Genomic DNA, 8909 nt, shown 5'->3' on the forward strand with positions numbered 1-8909 from the left:
ACTGAGAAAAGGAAAAACAGGCAGAGTAGCCACATGCACATGCGATTAATTCCACCAATACTTTACTTGACCACATCAATCCCCACCCTGTACACCCCAATTACTGCCTCACCCATTTCAGACCAGGAATTATGCTGTGCTGCTCCTCCAGCAACCCCATGGGCTCAGCCCAGTTCTCTGTTCCCCTGTTTCTTTAATCATTTACACTAATACTGGGAGTGAGTAGAAGGCTATCAAGTCAAATACCAGAGCTTCAGCTAGTAGAAATCAGATCACCACCACCAGTGTTAAAGACTGTGCTGGGGATCTACCCTACAGCACACCTCTTCATGTGAGAAGACACAGGGAAGAGGGGCCTGTGATTATTTTCCAAGCCCACCTCAGTTCGCCTAGACATCCATCAACACTTTTCCAAATATTCCTTCACCCTGTCTCAGTTCTCATCTCCAGCAGCATTTATAAGAGGCCTTCTGTCTGCTCAACTCTTCACCCCATAGAAGACTCTTTCTCAGTGCTTCTTCTTCTGTGGGTGTTGGAGAAAGGAAGGTGTGCTTCAGGTTCTCCTCCTGCTTTGGTCTCACCCTGTGGGAGAATTTCATTCCCACCATTTCCAAAAAATAAAAAAATAAAAATCTATGCAACAGAAGACTGAATGGTAAGCATCCTGTTGTTGCCCAGCTGCCATTATTAATTTATATTTCATGTAACATATGAAAAAAAAAAAAACATCATCCAGGAACAAAAAAAAACACCCTGAAACCAGAGCTTAAGCAATAATATTATAATAGGTAAGTCTCTTCTTCTGGAAATGTGGGTTTTAATAATGTACAGATGGAAAATATGAATATCCCTCTGCATATTATTTTCCTCACTGCATTTTACTTGGCAGCTCAAAAACTTGTAGCAGGAAGACAGCCATATAATTGCAGGGGTCAGTTCAAAGCCTTGTGCTTTGCAGATCATCTGGTGTTTGACCTACACACAACTGAAAGCCTTGGCAAGAACTCTACCCTGTGATTTTTAAGATCCATTAATGAAATCAGTATCTTTGTGAGCACTCTGCACATACACATTACACCTGAAACACACACAGTTCAGGTTCTGTCAAGAATTAGGTTCCAGCTGATACCATCCACAAGCAGCAGCAGCAAGAAGCTGAGCATCCTGCACTGACCATGCTCACTGACCAAACGCAAGTCTAAGTGACAGCTCAGGTTAATGAGCTGACACATCAGGCATTTCTCTGAGGTTTTAAGTAGAATACAGTAATTAACAGGTCAGGCAGCCTGAAGCACACACAGTTATGGCAGCTCAGCTGGCCTGAGATAAGCAGGTAAATGGTGATAACCTGACCACCTGTCTGAGCTAGAAGGTGTCAGAATCTGGCTCCCCAGGAATGATTTGTATGAGTATGAATTGAATTTGATCTTCCTGTGGTCCTTGCCTAGCAAGGGAACAAGAGCATTATTTATGATGTACATGTAGAGAGCATCTACATCTGTATCCATAACCTCCCATTGTGCTTCAGGCGCACTCAGCCGATGCAGATGCAGCCCACTCAGCTCTCCAGGGGCCTGGGATCACACATGTGATCATCAGCCAAAAGATGTTGTGTTTTTCTGCCTACATAAGCCAGCACTCTGCTCCTGCCAACAGCCATTCTTGTTTATTCTATATCTGTCTGTCTTTCTTGGCACCTTATGTTATAGTGTCTAAAAGCCAGCAAGGCACAAGCAGTTGGAGGGATCAACTCATTTCATTAAAGTGCTCAAATAGACAGCAGGTGGGTAATAGCTTTTGGTCAAAAGCCATGCTAAGAAGGCACTGAAAATGAAGGCTTGAAGACCAGCTACAGATCTTGAAGTGCCTAGTTGCCAATCCAGACAAATTTAAACAAACCAAAATCTTAAAAAGCAATCTCCTCAGGCACTGGAAAAATTCAGACCGCACTGGGGGGTTCAGGATTCACATTGTGACTCATCCCAGGTGACACCGTATGCTTTTATTCGCTTACTTTCCTCATAAACAACCACTTGATGTTTCAGGATAAACATCTGTCAGGAAATAGATCATATCCTATAGGAACAGAAGGAGGAAACTAAGCTTTGTTCATGAAATGCTAAGAATGTATTTTTAATGAGGGGGCCTGTGGCAGTTTCCCATAATTAGTTTACAGGAATATGTCAGAAAGGCTCTGGCAGGCTACTCAGTGCTCATATATCTGCATGATTGTGAAGTGTTCCAGGGTCCCTTCAAAGGGACTGGACCAGAGGCAAAAATAGCAGGATGCCCTTCATGTGGTAATCCCAGCCTCTGCATACCAGGAGGTATCAGGAATCTTAATGAGGAATCCACTCACTGGAGACTTTTACTTCTAATCTACACCATGGGCAAGAGGGGAATGAAGGAGGGAAGTAAATAAACAGAAGTGTGCTCACATTCTTTGACAGAGCCAAAATGCACTTCCAGAGTCTTTAATGTTCCCTCATTGCTCACCAGCCATGACCCTGTAAGACAGAAGAAATCAGTATATTCATCATGAGAATTAAGGCCAAGTTCCCAGGCAAAGTTAAATCCAACTCCACTGGTGTCACCTGCGCTTTCTGTTCAGAAAGAGACCTGATTCAGAGAGGCAGACTCACCCTTAATTCAGGCTTGCAGCACTTGAAAACTGTTTGAATAGGAAAGAATAGCAGCTGCTTGTATGCCTGGGAGGGAGAGGCTGGCTTTTCCTCCAGGAGAGGCTGTTTTTGTCCTAGTCAGTGGGATCCCATTGGGTTTGGAATGTAAAAATTGTTTCTTCCCATGAAGGTGTGAACACTCATATAGCAAATTTAAGACTACAAAAATAATAAAAAAAACATTGATGCCACTTAAAACAAACAAAAAGAAACAACAACTTGAGGGTTAGTTGGTTTTTGTTTGTTTTATTTTGTTAAGTTGCCCACCATAAGGTGTAAGGGAGTAACAGTCATTTTTACTGCTGCCTGCCCTTACAGCCCCTCAACGCTCCTCCTCTCCTGCCTCCCAAAAAGCCATGAAAACATTTCCTTACTCTCTGCTTGCTATTTCCTCAGACTGAAGAGGAAACGTGAGCAAATCAAGACTGAGGAATGAATTATATTGAAACAGCAACATAAGTACTACTATTTCTCAGTAATTTCCTTCAAACCTTGAATCCAAAGACCTTAAGAAGTTTCACACAATCCTGATTTTGTATGACAAGTGCAATTCCCCTTTTCAAAGGGAGGGGAACTAAGCCAGAAAGTGAGAGACAGTCTCCTAAAATCCTGATCTCGAAGAAAAGGATTATTGTGGGAAAAGTTTTTCAGTGCCCCAGTCTGCAAGTTAACACTGAGATAATTAAGTGTTCCAGAAATGGAGCTCTTGTATGAGAAGTTATATTTCCAAGCTATTTAACAATTATTCTCCTTAAATTAGCTGTCACATGTTTCTCAGCATTAAAAGCTGAGTGTTTTTCAAGTTTCAGGCAGGATTATTTATTTCATTCTCACATTCAAATCAAAATATATATTCCCTTCATCAGCTGGATCAGCTCGTATCATTCATCCATTTTTAGTCATGAAATCATCCCCCCCCCCCCCCCCTTGTAAGTTATCAGAGTCCCTGTGCTTTTGGGGAGTACAGTGTGACAGAGGACAAGGAGAATAACGTAAGCATATTCAGTGAAATTCAAGGATGAAAATCCTCCTTCAGAACTCCTCTTGAAATAAAGAGAACAAAGATTGTGCTTCAGAAAGTCTGTTTAGAACATATAGAAAACGTGATTTTAACTCCATTTTGGAAGCATTTATCCAGAAGTAACACAACCTGTGCACACAAAGAAGAGTCAAGCCTCTTTTAATGTTTCATTTCTATAGAAATTGTCATAGCTCTGTCGGTGAGAGACCTTGAGACCATTCCACTGATTCATTCAGGAGAGGAATCTATACCAGGCTCAACAATATTACCTTCTCTTCCACCATTTTTGCCTTCCATAAAATGAAAATACTTCCATATGTAAGACACTTAGAAAATTACAGGGGAAAAGAAGGAAAAAACAAACAAACAAAAAAAACTGAAAGACAGTAAACCATTATCCAGATCACTTACCACTATGTAGACTCAAGGACATCAAGAACTGATTCCCAAGGCAATGTCTGCTGAAGCTAACAGAAGGATTCATCTTTCAAACTCAGTTGAAAGAAGTTATCTAATATTTTGCACTTACCTCCACCTAAAGACAACTAAAGCTTAAATAACCTCAGTGAGCTACTATCTTTAATTCTCATTAGAGGCTGAATGGCAGGGCCCAGCTGGGAAAGGCAATCCGCTAACTTCTCACCAGCTGGCAACAATCAGGAACTAAGTGCATGGAAGGAGTGAGTGCTTCACTTCAGACACTTGAATGAAGTAATGCTTTACAGTGCTAATGTAAATACAGTTCAATAGAGAGGATCCTGGCAGGAAGCCACTGTAAGGACATAAATTCGTGGTGCTGGAAGACCCGCTTGGCTTGGCCTGCTGAAGTAGTTCACAAAGCAATCCAGCATTTCATATAAATAAACTTTTTACCCAGGTAGTAAACCAAGAGGAAGGCTGGATTTTTCTATCAGATGTCATGATTTCACAGATGGTTCCATTTCCTCCACAACTCACCCCTGACCTGAAAAACAAGTGAAATGAAAGAGGTTCTCAGATGTCTGAGTTATTTCAGGTAGACAAGTCAACTGAAGAGCACACAAAGCAAATGAGAAACTGTTCTCTTTTTGCTCATTCTCACATCACACAAGATAGTAATTTATACTGTTCCCAAATTAGGAGATTTGGGATGTGAATACGTATCTTTAGTGGCTTCTCCAAAGAGGAGGAGCTTTCCAACTGTTGCTCAAAAGAGAAGCCATTGAATCTTCTTGGATTATCACTTACTGACATTTCTCTAGCCCTGCTGTTTGCCTCTTGCAAGCTCTTTATAAATACTATTTATAAATACTTTATAAGTACTTGGGAATTCATCCATTACCCAGTTCAACTGTCACAGAAAGAGCACTGGAGGTGGCTGATGGCTGTAGGTACGTGTGCTCACTGGCCTCTGCAAACAGTCCGATGAGGGCAGTCTGAACACAATGGAAATACCGCAGATGGGTTCAACCTTTTTGCTCCTGGTAAATCAAATACCTATGTCTTTCATCATCACTAACAGATTATGCCACTGATTCAATGTTGACTCAGTGCAGGCCCTCAGTTTTCCTTACTGTCTGTAGGCTGCTGTGGAACCCTGTAAGTTTCAAGAGATGTCAGGCTATTCCTTGAAGGCTATCCATTTCCTTTTTCAATACCTGTGAGACTGTGTGTTTCTACTTGTGACTTCACTTCAATTTTCCATCACCTATCTCCTGTAATTTGTCCTCATACTGAACTAGTGTGGTGGCAGTGCCCATGGCAGTTGTTTTCACTACCCTTGGGTTCTGCTGTCATATTTCAGACACCTCCATAGCACTGCCCTGCTTCCCAGCGGTGAGCAATACTGATGTACATCACCTCCAAATAACAACGTGTCTTGTCCTAGGGGTTTCTTATCTATATCATTCCCTATTCTTAACAGTATAATTCAGAAGGGGGTTACTGTGACTCATTAGTAGAAAGTCTCATTACTTGCTAATCCTAGGTTAATGAATTTTTGGGATCCCACTGTTTGTGACTGGATGTGCAAAATGACTGGGACGCCAGTGGTGGTGAAGTCTGACAACTGTGCTGATGGCAGTGAGATGGCTGGTAGTCACACTCAGCAGAGTGTGTACAAGGGAAGTCTTTACCTCTGTCTAAATTATCTCTTCAACATCAGCCACTAGCCCACATACCAGGCATGTAATCTGCTTTTTAGCCGAGGTTCCTTGGACAGACCTCACTCTTCTGACAGAAAGTAATCCAAACTCTAAACTACACTCCCAGGGAACCAGGCTTCCTTAGCTTCGGTGCCAGGCTGTTTCTCTTTCTTCCTGGAGCATCTATTCTATCAGAGATAAAAAGGGCTGAATTTCTCCCCACACAAACCTACTGTAAGTATCTAAGTGGTGTGTCTAACTCTTTCTATTTATGTTTTGCTTTCAGCACTGTACATACTGGTCCATGCACATTCAGTCAATCTCTGCCCTGCTTCCTTCAGCTCAAACCAGTGCCATGAACTGTGTACAAGCAGCTACTATGATTTTGTTCCCTACCCTGAAGAGTTCTGCTCATGTTGATATTTCACAGCATTTTTGTTAGGGTTAGTTTGGGGCTGTCACAGAATATTAAGCTGGAACCACATGTTTTTTTTTTTTTTTTTTTTTTTTTTAATTTACTAATTAATAATTAAATTTAATTAATTAATTAAAAATAATTAATTTACTAACCAGTGATGTACAAACACACGGCCAAAAAAAGAGCTGTTTACATCCACCTTCTCTTCAAACAAAGAAGCTATTTACTTTTCTGATTTAAAATCAGGACAGTGGGCATTTTCTTCTTAAAAAGGTAGAACCGTTTTAAGGTAGTGCAATCACTCACAAGCAAGTTTAAACTCCGATCTCCCAGCCTGGGGAGGGAGAGAAAGAGAGAGAAAGAGAGAGGGTTCTCAAGCCCCATGGAAGAAAGGGAGAATGGTCAATGCATTCAGGAACAATGGCATGTGTGGAGACTTGAAACAGTAGGGCAAGTAGAGCTACACTTAGAACCAGAGGAAGAGGAAAATGGCCAAGGTAGAAGGGAAGGTGCTGAGAAGGGGAGGTTTAGTGGTGAGTTGTAATTTGTATCCTCCATTCTGCCGTGAACTGCTCTTTAAGACCACTTTGCCTAGAAGCTGTCTGCTAGCTTTGAAGCTTGTCCTCTGCTCTCTCAACTGCTTTCCTAATGTGATCTTGGATTTTCATTCTTTTTGGTTTTCCGGTTCTGTGCACAGCTGCTTGCCAGGTTTGCTAAACTCCAAAAATCTTTCCTGACACCAGGGCTGCAGTCACTGCAATCCATGCACCATGCTCAGGAAATGGGAGCAGGATACTTGTGAGCTGACTTTTGTTATACATTCAGCAGACAAACCCACAGCTAAGCTGTGCGTTCTATGGGATGGAAAAATGGCATGAATGAGAATCCTATCTTTTGTGGCTAAGGACAGGAAAGGCAGAAATACACAGATGAGGTGATGAGAGGCCCACTAGTAGCAGCAACAGAAAAAAATAGATTTTAAAAAATGAATCATACATTCCAGGGTTCAAAATATGCAGTGTTCTAAGACTGGCTGCTTTTAACAGGACATTATGGTCATTTATATGCTATGCATTTTACATTTGAAGTGAAAAATCTTGTGCCGTATGCTTAGCAAGCTTTCCAAGGTAATACACAAGACTGCAGGAACAGCTAGATGTTTGTTCACATAGTTTCTCCCACCTCTGCATAGTCCATTGCTGATTAAGTAGAAGAGCTGTCAAGAGCTGCATCCACTTGCAAGAACAACAGCTCCGAGTCCATGCCCTGGGCAGATAGAAGGGGGAAGGGAGCTGACACTACTGGTGGCTGTTCCCAAAAGAAAGAGTGACATATCAAACCACTGAAAACCATATTTCCTACACTTTTGTCTCCGTTTGCAAACTGGGGCTACCATAAAGGTTGTCATGAGGCACGTATTTCAAAAGTGCCTTGAAGCTACTGATAGCAGAGGTCTGGATATTGCAAAATGTCAGCTTCCAGTTCTAGGATCTCAAATAGGAAATAATAGAAATAGACAACATTTATCCTCTAAGATAGGCCATAATGTGTGGAACAGAAAAAAAAATAGCATTGCCACAACAGCCCCTTTGTGAATGGCGCGACAGGGACTGAGGCTTGTATTTATATGAGTCTGCACTGATCCCCATAAAAACACTGGCCTGAGATGGGTCAGTGAATGTACCAAATGAAGCCACTATGGCATTGTTCTGCATTGTTCCACTAATGCCAAGAAAAACACTTAGCAAGACCTAGTCACATGTATTTCTGACCTGCTAGATAGCGTGTTATTACACTTGCTTCCTGGAAAAACAGAAAGGGAACTTACTTTCTACAGAACTGGATCTGTGGTTGAGATTTTGTGAGTAATATGGGCTTGCCACACAACAGGGCTTCTTGTCACTCCTGCATCACACCCTCCGAGCTTCTGTTGAAACTAGAGGCTGCCTTCTAGGGGGCACCCAGCTCGTAGCACGGGTGAGGGAGAGCTCTCCTGGGCTGAGCCCCCCCTTAGTGGCTCTGTCCTCCTCCAGCTGTAGCGTCAGCTAGTGAGGGGGATGAGGGAAGAGACGTCTGTTTCAGATTAAGGGATCAGTCCAAAACGTTCTGTTCAATGCAAAAAAAACCTACAACAACAACAACAAAAAAAAACACCCTGTCACCGTGAAACAGCCAGAACCCTTCAAAAGGGAAAGGGGAAAGGATGGGAAGAATACAGTAGATGGCAAAGTAACTTCTTGTTATGACCTGTCCAAGGATGGCCAGTGGAGAACCACGGTAAGAACAGTCATTAGAAAAGGTGTTAATTAAGTACCAAGCTTGCTGCAGGATAATAAGGGCTTCACCATTCCTCAGCATTATTACATTTTTCAAACATAAGGTTTTCATTATTCTTTAAGTAGAGGAAAAGTATAGGTTCCAAAGTAAAAATAAATAAATAAATAAATAATGCAGCAATAATTCAACATTTTCCAAAATATTAAAGTTTAAAAAGTATGGGGAAAAATGATTTGTGCCTTTCTAGACAGCTAAGGATTATAGAAGGAGGTTATTGGCTTTTCTGGATTCTGTATGACTCTTTTCCCCTATCATTCCTGACAGACTTACAAAACTTGGAAGCTTACTATGCAGCAGGCTCATCAAATGGTGAACTCATCAGTAACTTC

At 41.7% G+C, this 8909-nt stretch overlaps 1 long non-coding RNA gene across 2 annotated transcripts; it reads right to left on the minus strand.

The window, feature by feature from the left end:
• Positions 1-413: 413 nt before the first annotated feature.
• LOC118177361 lies at positions 414-4218 on the minus strand. Of its 2 annotated transcripts, none has more exons than XR_004755775.1 (3): positions 4114-4218; positions 2439-2507; positions 414-582 (listed from the first exon to the last, which is right to left on the minus strand). It is a non-coding gene; the product is annotated as an uncharacterized LOC118177361 (long non-coding RNA). The 2 variants fall into 2 exon arrangements; XR_004755791.1 differs by lacking the exon at positions 4114-4218 and adding an exon at positions 2643-2833.
• Between the last annotated feature and the right edge of the window lie 4691 nt (positions 4219-8909).

The sequence above is a fragment of the Oxyura jamaicensis genome, chromosome 1 (genome assembly GCF_011077185.1).
Source record: "Oxyura jamaicensis isolate SHBP4307 breed ruddy duck chromosome 1, BPBGC_Ojam_1.0, whole genome shotgun sequence".
Classification (NCBI taxonomy): domain Eukaryota; kingdom Metazoa; phylum Chordata; class Aves; order Anseriformes; family Anatidae; genus Oxyura; species Oxyura jamaicensis.